Below are 23,696 nucleotides of genomic sequence, written 5' to 3' on the forward strand. Positions count from 1 at the left end.
GAAACTTTTTTCCTTGTGTGCTGATCCTCAGATCCATTGTAATACACCGAAAATCATCCACTTTTTTGGCGATAATGATCCGGAAATTTTAATCAACAAGCGTGTCCGAAGGCTAGTCGAGCTGAGAAAGTATATTGTCGGGATCCCGTCAATAACTCAAATCAGGTAAATTGATAATGTTGTCGGTACAAAGAAACAAGCTGAATTTGCCTGGAACAGATAAAAGTTATCCCATGGCTGTTTATGTTGGAGTCTTTGTTGCGATTAACAAACGAACTCGGAGTGAGAAATGTTTACGCTCGTCCTAGGACCTCTCAAACGTTAAAACTCACTGTTGTAGACTAACTGTTGATTAAGTTATTGATTATAACAGAGTTATAAGGATATCGAACATATATTGTATTCGTTTAGGCCTATAATGCTTTTTGTCTTTATTTTTCTTTTGGGGGGAGGTTAACCGCCCAAACATAATCATTTCAAACCTTGCTTACATATCTATACGATCACATCTATCTCTCTATTATGCGGGGAATACTTTGGAATACATTTCCAAAATTAAAATCACTTTGAGCTGATTTGCTGGTGTTTTTACAGTGTTTTACGTCAACAACAAAAAAACTTGGGGGGGGGCAAACAAAATCACCCGTGGGCCAGTTGGGGTACCCTGCTGTAGTTTTATCTAACGTTTGCTTATCCAAATGCAATTAACTTGTTTAAGTAGGCTGTTTCTTTTGGTTATTTTAACATTTCACAGACTGCTTCTGAAGAGCAGACTGGTATGTAATTACGGGACTGCAGAGATAAGGCCACTGACAATAAAATAGTTGAAATCATACAAGTCATTTTCTTCTAACCGCGGCGCGTGCATTATGCTTGGTTATAGCCAACATGTCTCCAAACTGAAGGCCTTGAGGTTGCCAAACAAATCTTTTTTTTTTTTTGCCTAGTGGGACTGTCTAACTTTTTTTGTTGTTGCGCAAAATGATCTGGCTAATATTGGGGGCCTTGAGGAAAAAAATGGGCCAATGTGTTTTTCCTCATTTAGTTGTGTTACAACCTGAATTTAAAATGGTTTAAATGGAGATTGTTTGTCACTGGCCTAGACACAACAACCCATAATGTCAAAGTGGAGTTAGGTTTTTAGAAATTTGTACAAATTAATTAAAAATGAAAAGCTGAAATGTCTTGAGTCAATAAGTATGGCCTAAATCAGTTCAGGAGTTTGCATAACAAGTCACATAGTAAGTTGCATGGATTCACTCTGTGTGCAGTAATAGTGTTTAACATGATTTTTGAATGTCTACCTCATCGCTGTATCTCTGTACAATTATCTAAATTTCAAACACAGATTCAACCACAAACACCAGGGAGGTTTTGTAATGCCCGCGGAGAAGGGCACCTATTGGTAGATGAGTAAAAATGATGTATATACAGTTGAAGTCGGAAGTTTACATACACTTAGGTTGGAGTCATTGAAACTTGTTTTTCAACCACTCCACAAATGCCTTGTTAATAAACTATAGTTTTGGCAAGTCGGTTAGGACATCTACTTTGTGTATTACACAAGTAATCTTTCCAACAATTGTTTACAGACAGATTATTTCACTTATAATTCACAGTATCACAATTCCAGTGGGTCAGAAGTTTACATACACTAAGTTGACTGTGCCTTTCAACAGCTTGGAAAATACCAGAAAATTATGTCGTGGCTTTAGAAGCTGCTGATAGGCTAATTTACATCATTTGAGTCAATTGGAGGTGTACCTGTGGATGTATTTCAAGGCCTACCTTCAAACTCAGTGCCTTTTTGCTTGACATCATGGGAAAATCAAAGAAATCAGCCAAGACCTCAGAAAAAAAATGGTGGACCTCCACAAGTCTGGTTCATCCTTGGGAGCAATTTCCAAGCGCCTGTAGGTACCACGTTCATCTGTACAAACAATAGTACGCAAGTATAAACACCATGGGACCATGCAGCCGTCATACCGCTCAAGAAGTAGACGCGTTCTGTCTCCTGGAGATGAACATACTTTGGTGCGAAAAGTACAAATCAATTCCAAAACAACATCAAACGACCTTAAGAAGAAGAAACAGGTACAAAAATATCTATATCCACAGTGAAATGAGTCCTATATCGACATAACCTGAAAGGCCGCTCAGCAAGGAAGAAGCCACTGCTCCAAAACCGCCATATGAAAGCCAGACTACAGTTTGCAACTGCACATGGGGACAAAGATCATACTTTTTGGAGAAATGTCCTCTCGTCTGATGAAACAAAAATAGAACTGTTTGGCCAAAATGACCATCGTTATGTTTGGAGGAAAAAGGGGGAGGCTTGCAAGCTGAAGAACACCATCCCAACCGTGAAGCACGGGGGTGGCAGCATAATTTTGTGGGGGTGTTTTTCTGCAGGATGGACTGGTGCGCTTCACAAAATAGATGGCATCATGAGGATGGAAAATTATGTGGATATATTGAAGCAAAATCTGAAGACATCAGTCAGAAGTTAAAGCTTGGTCGCAAATGGGTCTTCCAAATGGTCAATGACCCCAAGCATACTTCCAAAGTTGTGGCAAAATGGCTTAAAGGACAACAAAGTCAAGGTGTTTGAGTGGTCATCACAAAGCCCTGACCTCAATTCTTTTGAACATTTGTGGGCAGAACTGAAAAAATGTGAGCGAGCAAGGAGGCCTACAAACCTGACTCAGTTACACCAGCTCTGTCAGGAGGAATGGGCCAAAATTCACCCAACTTATTGTGGGAAGCTTGTGGAAGGCTTCCCAAAACGTTTGACCCAAGTTAAACAATTTAAAGGCAATTCTACCAAATACTAATTGAGTGTATGTAAACTTCTGACCCACTGGGAATGTGATGAAAGAAATAAAAGCTGAAATAAATAATTCTCTCAGCTATTATTCTGACATTTCACATTCTTAAAATAAAGTGGTGATCCTAACTGACCTAAGACAAGGAATTTTTACTGGGAATAAATGTCAGGAATTGTGAAAAACTGAGTTTAAATGTATTTGGCTAAGGTGTATGTCAACTTCCGACTTCAACTGTATGCAATACTAGTCAATAGTTTGGACACACCTACTCATTCAAAGGTTTTTCTTTATTTTGACTATTTTCTATATTGTACAATATTAGTGAAGACATCAAAATGATGAAATAACACATATGGAATCATGTAATAACCAAAGAAGTGTTACAAAAAATCTAAATATATTTTAGATTTTAGATTCTTCAAAGTAGCCACCCTTTGCCTTGATGACAGCTTTGCACGCTCTTGGCTTTCTCTCAATGCCAAGAGGGAGACTTGCACTACAGGTGCTGGCACAAGCGCAGATGAAATACACCGCTGGTGCGCCGATTAAGATGTTTACATGTCCTAATAATTAGAAAGATTGCTCAGAAAACCATGCATTTTAATCGGCATATGCTTACTTTGATTTTGACCGTGCACCGGTTAATATAAGCAGACTAAGGTGTTTATGTGACTATTACATAATCTGCCTACTGCCATATTCAGTTTAATATCTAATTATTTGTGTGCATGTAAACATACTTATTGTTGTAGGGGTATTATAAATGTCAAGGATGGCATTCTGTCTCGTTGGAATGTTAACAAGTGGTTGTAATCCATTCCCATTCAATCCAGACACATTAACATTGTTCAAATCACCCATGATAATAATCCCAGCATTAACCTATTTTGCTCTGATAGTATCAAGGCTGTCCATTGAATGTTGGATATGTTGATATTCTGAATTGGATTGAGGGGGGAATAATTGCTATAATTGATCCAACTTGTCTTGGTAATCGTTTAGGTGTAAGCCATCGCCACAAACACTGCAAGGAGGTTGTGTCCAATTCAGGTGGATACCTCTATGAATGGGAGGTTGTGTCCAATTCAGGTGGTACCTCTATGAATGGGAGGTTGTGTCCAATTCAGGTGGATACCTCTATGAATGGGAGGTTGTGTCCAATTCAGGTGGTACCTCTATGAATGGGAGGTTGTGTGCAGAAATGTCCTCTCTTTTATAAAGTGTCACACCCCCTCCCCTTTGACCTTGTCTTGGTTTAGGTGTTGAAACCATCCATTTCCCAGAGTTCAAGTTTGTACATCTGGGTCAAACCATGTCTCTTACACAGCATCAATTTCACCTCTATCGGACAGCAGGATTGACTGACTAGTGACTGTGCATTGCACATTATGACCCTAGGAGAATGATTCATTTATTTCCTGTCCAACTTTGGTGAGCGAGTTTGTTTCCTCCTGGTGTTGTGGGTAATAGGGTTCAACTAGCACCACCCTCTCCGTCTGGTTCTTCGGATGTATTCTGTGTTGAATCAAGGTTTTTTCAGGCTCTTTACTCAGGGTTGTTTTGATCTACTGGAGACTTTGTAGGAATCCTATTGGATACTGGATTAGAATCTTAGACATGAAATGAATCAGACTGATTTAGCCTCGTAATGTCACCCGGCCACCCTACAGTGTGCAGGACTCATTGACTTGTACAATTTGTAACACTTCTCTCCCGTCTGAATGCTTGAAAAAAAGTAACAATATGATATGATTTCATGTAAAAGTTTATGCTTTAGGAAATGCACTCCAACTACAGAGATAGATCAAATCATATTTTTATTGGTCACATACACGTGATTAGCAGATGTTATTGCGGGTGTAGGGAAATGCTTGTGCTTCTAGCTCCGACAGTGCAGTAATATCTAACAAGTAATATCTAACAGTTTACACAGCATATACCCAACACACAAATCTAAGTTGGAATGAATTAAGACTATATACATATGGACGAGCGATGTCAGAGCGGAACGGACTAAGATACAGTAGAATAGTATAGAATACAGTGTATACATATGAGATGAGCAATGTAAGATATGTAAACATTGTTAAGTGAATGAGATGTCGTAGAATAGTATAGAATACAGTGTATACATATGAGATGAGTAATGTAAGATATGTAAACATTGTTAAGTGAATGAGATGTCGTAGAATAGTATAGAATACAGTGTATACATATGAGATGAGTAATGTAAGATATGTAAACATTGTTAAGTGAATGAGATGCCATAGAATAGTATAGAATACAGTGTATACATATGAGATGAGTAATGTAAGATAAGTAAACATTGTTAAGTGAATGAGATGTCGTAGAATAGTATAGAATGCAGTATATACATATGAGATGAGTAATGCCAGATATGTAAACATTATTAAAGTGACTAGTATTCCATTCCTTAAAGTGGCCAGTGATTCCTAGTCTATGCATATAGGCAGCCGCCTCTGATGTGCCAGTGATGGCTGTTTAACAGTCTGATGGCCTTGAGATAGAAGCTGTTTTTCAGTCTCTCGGTCCCAGCTTTGATGCACCTGTACTGACCTCGCCTTCTGGATGATAGCGGGGTGAACAGGCAGTGGCTCGGGTGGTTGATGTCCTTGATGATCTTTTTGGCCTTCCTATGACATCAGGTGGTGTAGGTGTCCTGGAGGGTAGGTAGTTTGCCCCCGGTGATGCATTGGGCAGACCGCACCACCCTCTGGAGAGCCTTGCTGTTGTGGGCGGTGCTGTTGCTGTACCAGGTGGTGATACAGCCCAACATGATTATTTTTTATTGTGCATCTGTAAACGTTTGTAAGGGTTTTAGGTAACAAGCCAAATGTCTTTAGCCTCCTGAGGTTGAAGAGGTTCTGTTTATGGAGAGGGGAGCGGGAGAGGAGAGGGACCCATGTACCCCACTTCAATCAAGCAGGGTCTTCAGACACCCACTTGGCGTCAGTCACCCCCAAGATTGAAGCGGGAGACAAATCCAGCTATGGCCTCCTCCTTGTCAGGCCTCTCAGACAGGGCAGACATGGATCCTGGGATGGACAGCTTAGGCCTCTCAGACAGGGCAGACAGGGATCCTGGGATGGACAGCTTAGGCCTCTCAGACTGGGCCGACAGGGATCCTGGGATGAATAGCTCAGGCCTCTCAGACAGAGTAGACAGGGGTCCTGGGATGGACAGCTCAGGCCTCTCTCACTGGGCAGACAGGGGTCCTGGGATGGACAGCTCAGGCCTCTCTCACAGGGCAGACAGGGGTCCTGGGATGGACAGCTCAGGCCTCTCTCACTGGGTAGACAGGGGTCCTGGGATGGACAGCTCAGGCCTCTCACACTGGGCAGACAGGGGTCCTGAGATGGACAGCTCAGGCCTCTCTCACAGGGCAGACAGGGGTCCTGGGATGGACAGCTCAGGCCTCTCTCACTGGGTAGACAGGGGTCCTGGGATGGACAGCTCAGGCCTCTCACACTGGGCAGACAGGGTTCCTGGGATGGACAGCTCAGGCCTCTCTCACTGGGCAGACAGGGGTCCTGGGATGGACAGCTCAGGCTTCTCACACTGGGCAGACAGGGGTCCTGGGATGGATAGCTCAGGCCTCTCTCACTGGGCAGACAGGGGTCCTGGGATGGACAGCTCAGGCCTCTCTCACTGGGCAGACAGGGGTCCTGGGATGGACAGCTCAGGCCTCTCAGACAGGGTAGACAGGGGTCCTGGGATGGACAGCTCAGGCCTCTCAGACAGGGTAGACAGGGGTCCTGGGATGGACAGCTCGCACAGCTTCCCCACATACAGTGCTGGATCACGGCGCTGGTGAACTCATTAAAGAGGAGATCCAGGAGCCTGTCTGCATTGCGTTGGGAAAGCTTATTTTGTATCACAGCATTCCTGCTGTAGCGGTTGCCTGGAAGTAGATGCAGCATCTCAGACTCAATGTCAGGGTCTTAGAGATTTTATTTATTTATAATTGTTTAACCTTTATTTAACTAGGCAAGTCAGTTAAGAACAAATTCTTATTTTACAATGACGGCCTAGCCCAGCCAAACCCTCCCCTAACCCGGTCGATGCTGGGCCAATTGTGCGCCGCCCTATGGTACTCCCGATCACGGCTGGTTGTGATACAGACCGGGATCACACCAGGGTCTGTAGTGTCGCCTCTAGCACTGAGATGCAGTGCTTTAGACCGCTGTGCCTGTCGGGATGGACGAACTAAAACCATATAGACTCTCAGGTGTGGTTTTAAACAGTATATGTTACAATATATCTTTTGAAAGTCAAAGCAGCCACAGCCACAGTTGCATTATTTAACGTTAGCCCCCTGAACCCCCCAAAATGTTGGCTACCGTGTCAGACTCATCAAACTCTGATACTGGGGACCAGTAACTTTATTATCAAACTTGATCAATGTTCCAGCTACAGTTATTTTTCATACTTGGGTCACCCTACTTTGAACTGGTTTCATCCAAATATCATCCAATTGAATGAAAAACATGATTTTCACTGTTCGAGACCTGATGTTTGGACATAATGCATTTCCTTTATGCAAATTCACTGTAGTTACACATGCCCTACAATATACCACTAGGGCCTTCAGAGATGTTTTGCTAATTATCTTTTCATGTCTGTTTCTTGAGTTTGTCAAAATGTTATAGATTAGAATAACATAGAATAAAAATAAAATAGAATAGCATAGAATAACAGAATAACATAGAATAACATAAAATAGAATAACATAACATAGAATAACATAAAATAGAATAACATAAAATAGAATAACATAAAATAGAATAACATTGAATGGAGTAACATATAATAGATTAGCATAGAATAGAATAACATAGAATAGCATAGAATAACATAAAATAGAATAACATAAAATAGAATAACATTGAATGGAGTAACATATAATAGATTAGCATAGAATAGAATAGCATAGAATAGAATAACATAGAATAGAATAGCATAGAATAGAATAGCATAGAATAGCATAACATAGAATAGAATAACATAGAATAGTATAGAATAGAATAACATAAAATAGAATAACATTGAATGGAGTAACATATAATAGATTAGCATAGAATAGAATAACATAGAATAGCATAGAATAGAATAACATAGAATAGCATAGAATTGAATAACATATAATAGCATAACATAGAATAGAATAACATAGAATAGTATAGAATAGAATAACATAGAATGGAGTAACATAGAATAACATAGAACAGAATAACATAGAAATGAATAACATAGAATATAGTAACATATAATAGATTAGCACAAGGCACTACAGAGGGTAGTGTGTACGGCCCAGTACATCACTGGGGCTAAGCTGCCTGCCATCCAGGACCTCTACACCAGGCGGTGTCATAGGAAGGCCCTAAAAATTGTCAAAGACCCCAGCCACCCCAGTCATAGACTGTTCTCTCTACTGCCGCATGGCAAGCGGTACCAGAGTGCCAAGTCTAGGACAAAAAGGCTTCTCAACAGTTTTTACCCCCAAGCCATAAGACTCCTGAACAGGTAATCAAATGGCTACCCGGACTATTTGCATTGTGTGCCCCTCCCCCCAACCCCTCTTTTTACACTGCTGCTACTCTCTGTTTATCATATATGCATAGTCACTTTAACTATACATTCATGTACATACTACCTCAATTGGCCCGACCAACCAGTGCTCCCACACATTGGCTAACCGGGCTATCTGCATTGTGTCCCACCCACCACCCGCCAACCCCTCTTTTATGCTACTGCTACTCTCTGTTCATCATATATGCATAGTCACTTTAACCATATCTACATGTACATACTACCTCAATCAGCCTGACTAACCGGTGTCTGTATGTAGCCTCGCTACTTTTGTAGACTCGCTACTGTATATAGCCTCGCTACTGTATATAGCCTCGCTACTGTATATAGCCTCGCTACTGTATGTAGCCTCACTACTGTATATAGCCTGTCTTTTTACTGTTGTTTTATTTCTTTACTTACCTATTGTTCACCTAACACCTTTTTTGTACTATTGGTTAGAGCCTGTAAGTAAGCATTTCACTGTAAGGTCTACACCTGTTGTGTTCCGTGACAAATAAACTTGATTTAATTTAATTTCATTAGACTCTCATTGCCAACACTGTGTGCCAATATCAGACCACTGTGTGCCAATATCAGACCACTGCCGCCAATATCAGACCACTGTGTGCCAATATCAGACCACTGCGCGCCAATATCAGACCACTGCGTGCCAACATCAGACCACTGTGCCAATATCAGACCGCTGCGTGCCAATGTCAGACCACTGTGCCAATATCAGACCACTGTGTGCCAATATCAGACCACTGTGTGCTAATATCAGACCGCTGTGTGCCAATATCAGACTGCTGTGTGCCAATATCAGACCACTGTGTGCCAATATCAGACCACTGCGTTCTAATATGAGACCGCTGTGTGCCAATATCAGACCACTGTGTGCCAATATCAGACTGCTGTGTGCCAATATCAGACCTCTGTGTTCCAATATCAGACCGCTGTGTGCTAATATCAGACCACTGCGTGCCAATATCAGACCGCTGTGTGCCAATATCAGACCGCTGTGTGCCAATATCAGACCGCTGTGTGCCAATATCAGACCACTGTGCCAATATCAGACCGCTGTGTGCCAATATCAGACAGCTGTGTGCCAATATCAGACCACTGTGTGCCAATATCAGACCGCTGTGTGCCAATATCAGACCGATGTGTGCCAATATCAGACCGCTGTGTGCCAATATCAGACCGCTGTGTGCCAATATCAGACCACTGTGCCAATATCAGACCGCTGCGTGCCAATATCAGACCGCTGTGTGCCAATATCAGACCGCTGTGTGCCAATATCAGACCACTGTGTGCCAATATCAGACCGCTGTGTGCCAATATCAGACCGCAGTGTGCCAATATCAGACCGCTGTGTGCCAATATCAGACCGCTGTGTGCCAATATCAGACCACTGAGTGCCAATATCAGACCACTGTGTGCCAATATCAGACCACTGTGTGCCAATATCAGACCACTGTGCCAATATCAGACCACTGTGTGCCAATATCAGACCGCTGTGTGCCAATATCAGACCGCTGTGTGCCAATATCAGACCACTGTGTGCCAATATCAGACCGCTGTGTGCCAATATCAGACCGCAGTGTGCCAATATCAGACCGCTGTGTGCCAATATCAGACCGCTGTGTGCCAATATCAGACCGCAGTGTGCCAATATCAGACCGCTGTGTGCCAATATCAGACCGCTGTGTGCCAATATCAGACCGCTGTGTGCCATATCAGACCACTGTGCCAATATCAGACCACTGTGTGCCAATATCAGACCGCTGTGTGCCAATATCAGACCGCTGTGTGCCAATATCAGACCGCTGTGTGCCAATATCAGACCGCTGTGTGCCAATATCAGACCGCTGTGCGCCAATATCAGACCGCAGTGCGCCAATATCAGACCGCTGTGTGCCAATATCAGACCACTGTGCCAATATCAGACCACTGTGCCAATATCAGACCGCTGTGTGCCAATATCAGACCACTGTGCCAATATCAGACCGCTGTGTGCCAATATCAGACCACTGTGCCAATATCAGCCCTCTCCGTGCCAATATCAGACCACTGTGCCAATATCAGACCACTGCGTGCCAATATCAGACCACTGTGTGCCAATATCAGACCGCTGTGTGCCAATATCAGACCGCTGTGTGCCAATATCAGACCGCTGGGCGCCAATATCAGACCGCTGTGTGCCAATATCAGACCGCTGTGTGCCAATATCAGACCGCTGCGTGCCAATATCAGACCACTGCGCTATAGGAGCATGGCTGGAAAGAGCAGATACTTTGATGAAAACACATTTCAACATGTTACCAGCGCAAGCTGCAAAATGTAATCATTATTGACATTTCAACATGTTACCAGCGCAAGCTGTTTCTGCACTTGGCGTTATAAGCAAAAAATACACCGTTGTGTATTTTGCTGCCATTAATCATCTCTGACAGTATGAATCCAAGGGGAACTCATTAGATCACTCTCCTGGAGCATGCAACTAGAAAAGACCATGCAGAATATGGTTAGTGTCTGCCCTGAGATTGGAAGGTTGGAGGTTCGATTCCCGGTCAAGTCATATCAAAGACTAGACATGGGACCCTATGCCTCTCTGCTTGGCACTCAGAATTAAGGACAGAGATTGTGTCTAGCATCTTGTACTTGTACATCAAGCTGCCTCATGCTACAGAAACAGGAGATAGACTAGTGTAGGGCTATCTTCTGTATACCACCCCTACCTTGTGACAACACAACTGATTGGCTCAAGCACATTAAGAAGGAAAGAAATTCCACAAATTAACTTTTAACAACGCACACCTGTTAATTGAAATGTATTCCAGGTGACCAACTCATCAAGTTGGTTGAGAGATTGCCAAGAGTGTGCAAAGCTGTCATCAAGGCAAAAGGTGGCTAATTTGAAGAATCTCGGTTAACTTTTTTGGTTACAACATGATTCCATATGTGTTATTTCATAGTTTTGATGTCGTCACTATTATTCTACAATGTTGAAAATAGTAAAAATTGAAGCCTGGAAAGAGTAGGTGTGTCCAAACTTTTAACTGGTACTGTATATACAGTTGAAGTCGGAAGTTTATATACACCTTAGCCAAATATATTAAAACTCAGTTTTTCACAATTCCTGACATTTAATCCTAGTAAAAATTCCCTGTTTTAGGTCAGTTAGGATCACCACTAAATTTTAAGAATGTGAAATGTCAGAATAATAGTAGAGAGAATGATTTATTTCAGCTTTTATTTCTTTCATCACATTCCCAGTGGGTCAGAAGTTTACATACACTCAATTAGTATTTGGTAGCATTGCCTTTAAATTGTTTAACTTAGGTCAAACATTTCGGGTAGCCTTCCACAAGCTTCCCACAATAAGTTGGGTGAATGTAGGCCCATTCCTCCTGACAGAGCTGGTGTAACTGAGTCAGGTTTGTAGGCCTTCTTGCTCGCACACGCTTTTTCAGTTCTGCCCACACATTTTCTATAGGATTGAGGTCAGCGCTTTGTGATGGCCACTCCAAGACCTTGACCTTGTTGTCCTTTAAGCCATTTTGCCACAACTTTGGAAGTATGCTTGGGGTCATTGTCCATTTGGAAGACCCATTTGCGACCAAGCTTTAAATTCCTGACTGATGTCTTGAGATGTTCCTTCAATATATCCACATAATTTTCCTATTTTCCATAATTTTCCTAAATCTATTTTGTGAAGTGCACCAGTCCCTCCTGCAACAAAGCACCCCCACAACATGATGCTGCCACCCCCGTGCTTCACAGTTGGGATGGTGTTCTTCGGATTGCAAGCCTCCCCCTTTTTCCTCCAAACATAACGATGGTCATTATGGCCAAACAGTTCTATTTTTGTTTCATCAGATGAGAGGACATTTCTCCAAAAAGTACGATCTTTGTCCCCATGTGCAGTTGCCAACCGTAGTCTGGCTTTTTTATGGCGGTTTTGGAGCAGTGGCTTCTTCCTTGCTGAGCGGCTTTCGGGTTATGTCGATTTAGGACTCATTTTACTGTGGATATAGATACTTTTGTACCTGTTTCCTCCTGTATCTTCAAAAGGTCCTTTGCTGTTGTTTTGGGATTGATTTGCACTTTTCGCACCAAAGTACGTTAATCTCTAGGAGACAGAATGCGTCTCCTTCCTGAGCGGTATGACGGCTGCGTGGTCCCATGGTGTTTATACTTGCGTACTATTGTTTGTACAGATGAACGTGGTACCTTCAGGCCTTTGGAAATTGCTCCCAAGGATGAACCAGACTTGTGGAGGTCCACCATTTTTTTCAAAGGTCTTGGCGGATTTCTTTTGACTTTCCTGTGATGTCAAGCAAAGAGGCACTGAGTTTGAAGGTAGGCCTTGCAATACATCCACAGGTACACCTCCAATTGACTCAAATGATGTCAATTAGCCTATCAGCAGCTTCTAATGCCATGACATCATTTTCTGGAATTTTCCAAGCTGTTTAAAGGCACAGTGAACTTAGTGTATGTTAACTTCTGACCCACTGGAATTGTGATACAGTGAATTATAAGTGAAATAATCTGTCTGTAAACAATTGTTGGAAAAATGACTTGTGTCATGCACAAAGTAGATGTCCTAACCGACTTGCCAAAACTATAGTTTGTTAACAAGAAATTTGTGGAGTGGTTGAAAAACGAGTTTTAATGACTCCAACCTAAGTGTATGTAAACTTCCGACTTCAGCTGTATATATATATATATATATATATTTATATATATGTTTTTATCATGTATAAGTCTAAAAATGGATGTAGCAACTACAAATTGTCCCATGAAGTCTATCGGAAGTGTGTGTGTTTGAGCATGTGTCTATTAGGCCTATGGATTTTTATTTTTATCAGGATGAATTAGATTGAGCAATAAAAGCCCCACTTTTATTCCATAGGCTGGGATCCGCACTGTGCAGCTGTTGCAAGAGCGCATTTTTCACTGGCTGTCCACTGGTTTTAAATACAGTGACTGATAGGCAGCTTAAACTTCTTGAATTCAACCATTATTAGGTTCAAATACACATTTAGATTTGTGAACAGCCATCCACAACAACCACAATCCGTAAAGCGCAAATAGCTAAATGATAGAGCATCAGTGTGATTCACATCAATACGCAATAATAAGTGATATCCGTATCGCCGTAGACTACACTGCTGCTGTCATCCTTACCTCCAAGCGTTTATTCAAGTTGGATAATCTTTGGATGCCGACAGCAGTCGCACCGTTAGAAGACATAGTTTGGACTGTAGCCTACAAAATCCTATTCCTGCTCTTTTCCCGTGATCCATCAAACCCAATTGGGGTGTCATCATAGTGATCTGATTTGATTGTCTTTGAGAAAACAGAAAAGTGTCAAAGATTTCTTTCCGCAACCATCCTTTCTTAATTTAAAAGTAATCCTCAAAGTAATCATCTAGTTTTTCAAAAGTATCTGTAATCTGATTACAATATTTTTGCTGGTAACGTAACGGATTACAGTTAGCGTTTTTTTGTAATCCGTTACTCCCCAACACTGACAGCAAGCGAGCTGCAACAAAAAACAGTGCCATTCACTAGATGATGATCATTTGTAAACAGTTTGAAAGAAGTTTGAAAGGTTCATCTTGAAAAGGGTGACGCTAACAAATTAGCAACAACAACCACCTTGAAGTTGATAACAGCTGCTGCAGCCGCTGTCACCATTGTCATACTACTACAACACAAGTTAGCTAATATTATTAGCACTATCGTGGGAAAACTACTGCCTGCGCCACTGATTATTTGCTCTTGCGCTCTGCTAGACCCCTCACTTCTGCAAGTCAAAATGTGATTGGTTCTTTCCACTGTCACTTCAAAATTCTGCTCTAATGTAGTTGAATGTCAGAGGCCTTCTGTCAAGCTTCTGAAGGCCTAGCCAATGGCTGGCTTGAGCTGGCTAGATGTTTCTACCCAGACAATCAATCAATCAAATGTATTTATAAAGCCATTCTTACATCAGCTGATGTCACAAAGTGCTGTACAGAAACCCAGCCTAAAACCCCCAAACAGCAAGCAATGCAGGTGTAGAAGCACAGGGCTAAAATCGAATCCTACTCCACCGGCTCTGCCGCTCGACAGACGTGGCTGGGCTTGCAAACTATCACTGATTACAAAGGTAAACCCAGCCGCGAGCTGCCCTGCTACACTAGCCTACTAGACTAACTAAATGTCTTCTATGCTCGTTTCGAGGCAAGTAACACCGAACCATGCATGAGAGCACAAGCTGTTCCAGGCGGCTGAGTGATCTCGCTCTCTATGTGAGTAAGACCATTAAACAGGTTAGCATTCGCAAGGCCGCAGGGCCAAATGGAATACCAGGACATGTACTCAGAGCATGCACTGACCAGCTGGCAAGTCTCTTCACTGACATTTTCAACCTATCCCTGACCCGATCTTTAATACCAATTTGTTTCAAGCAGACCACCATAGTCCCTGTGCCCAAAAAACCCCAAGGTAACCTGCCTAAATGACTATCGCCCTGTAGCACTCACATCTATAGCCATGAAATGCTTGGAAAGGCTGCTCATGGCTCACATCAACACCATCATCCAGTCACCCTGGACCCAATCCATTTCGCATACTGCCACAAAAGATCCACAAATGATGCAATCTCTATTGCACTCCACACTGCCCTCACCCACCTGGACAAGAGGAATACCTATGTAATAATGCTGTTCATTGACTGCAGCTCAGCATTCAACACCATAGTCCCCTCCAAGATCATCACTAAGCTCAGACTGAACATTTCCCTCTGCAACTGGATCCTGGACTTCCTGACGGGCCGCCCCTAAGTGGTGAGGGTAGGCAACAACACATCTGCCATGCTGACCATCAACAGCTTAATCTCCTCCTGTGCTCCCTGTTCACCTACGACTGCTTGGCCAAGCACGACTCCAACACCATCATCAAGTTTGCTGACGACACGACTGTGGTAGGACTGATGACCGGCGACGATGAGACAGCCTATAGGGTGGAGGTCAGAGACGGACAGCAACCTCTCCCTCAACGTCAGCAAGACAATGGAGCTGATCGTGGACTACAGGAAACGGAGGGGCAAACACTCCCCCATCCACATCGATGGGGCTGTAGTGGAGCGGGTCGAGAGCTTCAAGTTCCTTGGCGTCCACATCACTAAGGAATTAACATGGTCCACACACACCCTCACAATTGTGAAGAGGGAATGACAGCGCCTCTTCCCCCTCAGCAGGCTGAAAAGATTTGTCATGGGCCCTCAGTTCTACAGCTGCACCATTGAGAGCATTTTGACTGGCTGCATCACAGGTTGGTATGGCAACTGCAATACACCGACCACAAGGCAACTACAGAGGATTGTGAGTACGGTCCAGTACATCATTGGGGCCGAGCACCCTGCCATCCAGGACCTCTATACCAGACCTACAAAATTATCAAAGACACCTGCAACCCAAGCCATAAACTGTTCTGCACACACATTGGACTCAGGGGTGGCAGGGGTGGCAGGTAGCCTAGTGGTTAGAGCATTGGGCCAGTAACCAAAAGGTTGCTGGCTTGAATCCCCGAGCTGACAAGGTAAAAATGCGTCATTCTGCCCCCTGAGCAAGGCAGTTAACCCACTGTTCCCCGGGCGCCGAAGACATGGATGTCGATTAAGGCAGCCCCCCGAACTTCTCTTATTCAGAGGGGTTGGATTAAATGTGGAACACACATTTCATTTGAAGGCATTCAGTTGTACAACTGACTAGGTATTCCCCTATTCTGTTGCCTAGTCACTTTATCCCTACTTACAGTATATGTACATATCTATCTCAATTACCTCATAACCCTGCACATCAACTCAGTACTGGTACTGTATATAGCCTTGTTATTACCTCGTAACCCTGTACATCGACTCAGTACTGGTACTGTATATAGCCTCGTTATTACCTCATACCCCTGCACATCGACTCAGTACTGGTACTGTATATAGCCTTGTTATTACCTCATACCCCTGCACATCGACTCAGTACTGGTACTGTATATAGCCTTGTTATTACCTCGTAACCCTGTACATCGACTCAGTACTGGTACTGTATATAGCCTTGTTATTACCTCATACCCCTGCACATCGACTCAGTACTGGTACTGTATATAGCCTTGTTATTACCTCGTACCCCTGTACATCGACTCAGTACTGGTACTGTATATAGCCTTGTTATTACCTCATACCCCTGCACATCGACTCAGTACTGGTACTGTATATAGCCTTGTTATTACCTCGTAACCCTGCACATCGACTTAGTACTGGTACTGTATATAGCCTTGTTATTACCTCGTAACCCTGCACATCGACTCAGTACTGGTACTGTATATAGCCTTGTTATTACCTCGTAACCCTGTACATCGACTCAGTACTGGTACTGTATATAGCCTTGCTATTACCTCGTACCCCTGTACATCGACTCAGTACTGGGACTGTATATAGCCTTGTTATTAATTCGTACCCCTGCACATCGACTCAGTATAGGTACTGTATTTACCCTTGTTATTACCTCATACCCCTGTACATCGACTCAGTACTGGGACTGTATTTAGACTTGTTATTACCTCGTACCCCTGTACATCGACTCAGTACTGGGACTTATAGCCTTGTTATTACCTCGTACCCCTGCACATCGACTCAGTACTGGTTCTGTATATAGCCTTGTTATTACCTCGTACCCCTGCACATCGACTCAGTACTGGTACTGTATATAGCCTTGTTATTGTTATTGTTATTCATTATTTGCTGTGTATTTATTCCTTGTGTCACTATTTATATTTTTATTTTACTATTTATATTTATCTTAACTCTGCATTGTGGGAAAAGGAACCAACAGGACGCATTTGACAAACACAATTTGACTTGATTGGTGTTGCGACATCCTTTATTTAACCTGCAGCACTGCATTCCACACCAGATGTACCGCACAGTTTCAATGTGATGGTGTTTCATTGTAGATCTGTTTCAATGTGATGGTGTTTCATTGTAAATCTGTTTCAATGTGATGGTATTTCATGGTAACTGTTTCAATGTGATGGTATTTCATTGTAACTGTTTCAATGTGATAGTGTTTCATTGTAAATCTGTTTCAATGTGATGGTGTTTCATTGCAACTGTTTCAATGTGATGGTGTTTCATTGTAACTGTTTCAATGTGATGGTATTTCATGGTAAATCTGTTTCAATGTGATGGTGTTTCATTGTAACTGTTTCAGTGTGATGGTGTTTCATTGTAAATCTGTTTCAATGTGATGGTATTTCATGGTAACTGTTTCAATGTGATGGTGTTTCATTGTAACTGTTTCAATGTGATGGTGTTTCATTGTAACTGTTTCAATGTGATGGTGTTTCATTGTATATCTGTTTCAATGTGATGGTATGTCATGGTAACTGTTTCAATGTGATGGTGTTTCATTGTAACTGTTTCAATGTGATGGTGTTTCATTGTAACTGTTTCAGTGTGATGGTGTTTCATTGTAAATCTGTTTCAATGTGATGGTATTTCATGGTAACTGTTTCAATGTGATGGTGTTTCATTGTAACTGTTTCAGTGTGATGGTGTTTCATTGTAACTGTTTCAATGTGATGGTGTTTCATTGTAACTGTTTCAATGTGATGGTGTTTCATGGTAAATCTGTTTCAATGTGATGGTGTTTCATTGTAAATCTGTTTCAATGTGATCAAATCAAATGAAATGTATTTATATAGCCCTTCTTACATCAGCTGATATCTCAAAGTGCTGTACAGAAACCCAGCCTAAAACCCCAAACAGCAAGCAATGCAGGTGTAGAAGCACCTGATGGTGTTTCATTGTAAATGTTTCAATGTGATGGTGTTTCATTGTAACTGTTTCAATGTGATGGTGTTTCATTGTAACTGTTTCAATGTGATGGTGTTTCATTGTAAGTCTGTTTCAATGTGATGGTGTTTCATTTCAGTTTATTATCTACTAAATACATAAAAGCAAAGTAAAGTCACATCATGCATTTTGTTTAGACCTAGTGGGTGTCTCTGTGCGTGTGTGTGTGTGTGTGTCTGTGTGTGTGTGTGTGTGTGTGTGTGTGTGCGTGTGTGTGTGTGTTTGTTTTCCTATTGTCAGGATCAGAATGTCCTAACAAGTGACCAGAATGTCCTGACAAGATAGGAAAATAAAACAAAATCTGAAAAGATAAAAAGTAAAAATACAAATTAAGGTTTAGGCTTTGGGGTATGATTAGAAGTTAGGGTTAGGGGTTAAGGTTAGGGTAAAGGTTAAGGGTTAGGGGTTAAGGTTAGGGTAAAGGTTAAGGGTTAGGGGTTAGGGTAAAGGTTAAGGGTTAGGGGTTAAGATTAGGGTAAAGTTAAGGGTTAGGGGTTAAGGTTAGGGTAAAGGTTAAGGGTTAGGGGTTAAGGTTAGGGTAAAGGTTAAGGGTTAAGGGTTAGGGGTTAAGGTTAGGGTAAAGGTTAAGGGTTAGGGGTTAAGGTTAGGGTAAAGGTTAAGGGTTAGGGGTTAAGGTTAGGGTTAAGGTTAAGGGTTAGGGGTTAAGGTTAGGGTAAAGGTTAAGGGTTAGGGGTTAAGGTTAGGGTAAAGGTTAAGGGTTAGGGGTTAAGGTTAGGGTAAAGGTTAAGGGTTAGGGGTTAAGGTTAGGGTAAAGGTTAAGGGTTAGGGGTTAAGGTTAGGGTAAAGGTTAAGGGTTAGGGGTTAAGGTTAGGGTAAAGGTTAAGGGTTAGGGGTTAAGGTTAGTGTAAAGGTTAAGGGTTAGGGGTTAGGGTAAAGGTTAAGGGTTAGGGGTTAAGGTTAGGGTAAAGGTTAAGGGTTTGGGGTTAAGGTTAGGGTAAAGGTTAAGGGTTAGGGGTTAAGGTTAGGGTAAAGGTTAAGGGTTTGGGGTTAAGGTTAGGGTAAAGGTTAAGGGTTAGGGGTTAAGATTAGGGTAAAGGTAAGGGTTAGGGGTTAAGGTTAGGGTAAAGGTTAAGGGTTAGGGGTTAAGGTTAGGGTAAAGGTTAAGGGTTAGGGGTTAAGGTTAGGGTAAAGGTTAAGGGTTAGGGGTTAAGGTTAGGGTAAAGGTTAAGGGTTAGGGGTTAAGGTGAGGGTAAAGGTTAAGGGTTAGGGGTTAAGGTTAGGGTAAAGGTTAAGGGTTAGGGGTTAAGGTTAGGGTAAAGGTTAAGGGTTAGGGGTTAAGGTTAGGGTAAAGGTTAAGGGTTTGGGGTTAAGGTTAGGGTAAAGGTTAAGGGTTAGGGGTTAAGGTTAGGGTAAAGGTTAAGGGTTAGGGGTTAAGGTTAGGGTAAAGGTTAAGGGTTTGGGGTTAAGGTTAGGGTAAAGGTTAAGGGTTAGGGGTTAAGGTTAGGGTAAAGGTTAAGGGTTAGGGGTTAAGGTTAGGGTAAAGGTTAAGGGTTAAGGTTAGGGTAAAGGTTAAGGGTTAGGGGTTAAGGTTAGGGTAAAGGTTAAGGGTTAGGGGTTAAGATTAGGGTAAAGGTAAGGGTTAGGGGTTACGATTAGGGTAAAGGTTAAGGGTTAGGGGTTAAGGTTAGGGTAAAGGTTAAGGGTTAGGGGTTAAGATTAGGGTAAAGGTAAGGGTTAGGGGTTAAGATTAGGGTAAAGGTTAAGGGTTAGGGGTTAAGATTAGGGTAAAGGTAAGGGTTAGGGGTTACGATTAGGGTAAAGGTTGATGGTTAAGGGTAAAGGTAAGGGTTAGTTTAAGGGTTAGGAAAATACGATTTTGAATGGGAATCAATTTTCACTCCTGAAAAAGTCCTGAGCATTAATGTAAACATGGCGCTGTTTGTGTGTGTGTGTGTGCGCGCGCATGGAGTTTGTCCGTGTCTATATGTGCGTGTGCGTCAACATGTGTATGCATGTGCAGGTTGTGTTTTGGTTTCTAGCCTGCCCTCCACAGAGCACATAGCGTTGTTCACTGTTTATCATGGGGGTGTTGGTTTCTAGCCTGCCCTCCACAGAGCACATAGCGTTGTTCACTGTTTATCATGGGGGTGTTGGTTTCTAGCCTGCCCTCAACAGAGCACATAGCGTTGTTCACTGTTTATCATGGGGGTGTTGGTTTCTAGCCTGCCCTCAACAGAGCACATAGCGTTGTTCACTGTTTATCATGGGGGTGTTGGTTTCTAGCCTGCCCTCCACAGAGCACATAGCGTTGTTCACTGTTTATCATGGGGGTGTTGGTTTCTAGCCTGCCCTCAACAGAGCACATAGCGTTGTTCACTGTTTATCATGGGGGTGTTGGTTTCTAGCCTGCCCTCAACAGAGCACATAGCGTTGTTCACTGTTTATCATGGGGGTGTTGGTTTCTAGCCTGCCCTCAACAGAGCACATAGCGTTGTTCACTGTTTATCATGGGGGTGTAGCATAATTTGAATCCCAGAGCCATCAAGGTGAAAAATCTGTTGCTGTGCCCTTGAGCAAGGCACTTAACCCCAATTGCTCCAGGGGCCGTGACCCCAGTCCCTGCGGGTATCTTAGGGGGAGTTTGGAAATGGTGACCCTGGCTGTGACCCCAGTCCCTGCGGGTATCTCAGGGGGATTTTGGATATGGTGACCCTGGCTGTGACCCCAGTCCCTGCGGGTATCTCAGGGGGAGTTTGGATATGGTGACCCTGGCTGTGACCCCAGTCCCTGCGGGTATCTCAGGAGGAGTTTGGATATGCAAGAAACACATTCCCATTACACACTCGTACAAGAAACATCTACAAGTGTGTATCAGAACAAATATAAGCACTAATTAATGTTGGGCCAACGTTTGGAATAGTGTAATAATATTAGACAGGCGGTGTAACATAGCATTGCTTAAATATTTCCCATGTAATGTCAATGGGTTTCTAACATGGCTGCCGTAGAATGTTGACGTGTCATGTAAATGCATCATAATGCAGAAGCCTCACTGAGACAACTCTTTAGACACGTGACTCTGGACTAGACCCTGTTCTGTTCTCTGTGCTTTATTCTCAGTCAACTCCAGTTTCATTCACCTCTGAAAAAAAGAGGACATGCTCGGTCCTGTATGGGAGAATGTGATCTCTGGATTGCGTCGTATGTTTGGAATTTAGGGGGTTTATGACTGTTTGCTGTGCTGATGTAGGGTTAGGGAAGATGAGATGGGAGGCTTGGAAAGGGAGGGGTTGCTGTCTGCCTGTGAAACCCGCTCACACTCTCACTCTCTCTCACTCTCTCTCTCTCACAAGGTCCAGGGTCTGTAACCCTGGTGCTCAGCAGCAAGGTCCACGGTCTGTAACCCTGCTGCTCAGCTCGGCTCCGGGCCTGGCCACGTGAGACCCTTAGAAAGATGAGCAAGGACAGAGGAATCTCTTTGTTGAACAGGCCTCGGCTTGATTCAAGGATTAGATAAACCAGCTGTGACTATCTGCCTCACCCAATCCCCCTCCTCCTTTTCTCTCTATCTCTCTCTTTCCATACATTTCTTGACTTTCCATCCCTCACCGTTCATCTGTTCATCTGTTCTACCCCCTCTCTCGCTTTCTCTCTCTCTCTTTCTCTCTCTCTTTTTCTCTCTTTCTCTCTCTCTCTCTTTCTCTCTCTCTGCTAGTCTTTCTCAACAATATGAGTTAGACTGCCCTCAGTGCAGCTGAGGTTTTCCCAGAGTAATGTTCCCAGAGAGAGAGAGAGAGAGACCATCTTTACACTTTCAAAGCATGGTGACATGGCAGGATGCAAGGATCCTGAACAAATTGAAAAAAGCAGAAGTTGCTATGTGCTGCAAAGACATGAAGGGGGTGGGAAGGGTCTGAATTCATTTTGGAGGATTGCGTAAGAACTCTGCGTGGGCCTGGGGTTTATGTCCAGGGTTTGTAAACTTGTCAACCCCAAGTAACAACATGGATGGATCACACACACACACACACACACACCGTACGTTTTACTATCCTTGTGGGGACCTAAAATTGATTTCCATTTCAAATCCTATTTTCCCTAAACCCTAATCCTAAACCTAACCCAAACCCTAACCTTAACCCCTAACCCAAATTGTAACCCTAATTGTAACCCTAACCCTAAGTTTAGAATAGCCTTTGTCCTCGTGGGGATGTGGGACATTTCCCCGTTCTAGAGAATTTTCCTTGTTTTACTATCATTGTGGGGACTTCTGAGGATTTCCAGTTCCCACTGGGATAGTAATACACGCATCTAGTCAACAAGTCAACATGTGGGATTGCCATTGCTGAGCGTTTTGCAAGTTTTTGATTATTGTTGACTGTGAGCATGTATCACACTATTCACTCCATGAGGGATTTTACCCTAAAACCATCTTTTTCTTTCAATCTAAGTGGGCAATAAAAGAAGGCCTGTGCCAGTGGCTCAGCCCAGCAAACTGTGGTGTTTCCCAGGCACAGTACTCTGGCAAGGCTCCAGGCTCTGCTTGGGCCTATATCCAGAGGGCCAGACTCCTGGGAACAGCAAGCAACAAGAGCTTTGAAAACAACCAGAGAGAGAGAGAGAGAGAGAGAGAGAGAGAGAGAGAGAGAGAGAGAGAGAGAGAGAGAGAGAGAGAGAGAGAAAGAGAGAGAGAGAAACGTGTGGGGGAAGGGGTCAACACATTGGGAAAGATTTAGAGACGACAGGGTTAGTAGACGATAGATAGGAGCCAGGGCAGAGAAACTTAACGGGGGAGTTCATACCACTTTTCAACCTCATATTCATAATCTTCAGCACCACACCAATGTCTATGTTTCTATTTTCTGAAGTTAAAAAGATAAGAAGAAGAAAGGTCCTATAAAAAGTGCAATCTGATTACATCAGCCAGGGGGATGGCATTTTCCTGCTTCCTGTGTGACTGCAGATCTCATGGTCCTCCCCACTGTTTTATTTTCTTCATGTTTTTACTTTCAATGACACCATTAAATTGCACCTTTTTTTGTGTGTATCTTTTTATCTGCAGATCATAGAAATGCAGAGCACAGAAATGCGCTGTTTTCACATACAGTACAGAGACACTGGTATGGTGCTGAGATGGTGAATATGAGGGAGAGAAAGTTTCAATGTGGCATTTCTGAAGAAACATGAGGATGTGCAGTAGGGTTTGAGCGACACATCAAAACCTTCTCAGAACTTGACGATGTACGTTGTCTTTGTCAATGCGAAGTGACTAGGCTCAGTGGAGGAGATGGATACAGTACAGTGACTAGGCTCAGTAGAGGAGATGGATACAGTACAGTGACTAGGCTCAGTAGAGGAGGTGGATACAGTACAGTGACTAGGCTCAGTGGAGGAGATGGATACAGTACAGTGACTAC

At 42.9% G+C, this 23,696-nt stretch overlaps 1 protein-coding gene across 3 annotated transcripts in view; it reads left to right on the forward strand.

Moving 5' to 3' along the window:
* Positions 1–23,696, forward strand: part of ddr2l (discoidin domain receptor family, member 2, like) — a 50,765-nt gene continuing 27,069 nt past the window's right edge. For all 3 annotated transcript variants that reach the window (XM_029718020.1, XM_029718021.1, XM_029718022.1), the window contains exon 1: positions 1–165. The gene's annotated coding sequence lies outside the window, so the exon portion shown is untranslated. The remainder of the gene's footprint in view (positions 166–23,696) is intronic.

This window comes from Salmo trutta, chromosome 27 (assembly GCF_901001165.1).
Source record: "Salmo trutta chromosome 27, fSalTru1.1, whole genome shotgun sequence".
Classification (NCBI taxonomy): domain Eukaryota; kingdom Metazoa; phylum Chordata; class Actinopteri; order Salmoniformes; family Salmonidae; genus Salmo; species Salmo trutta.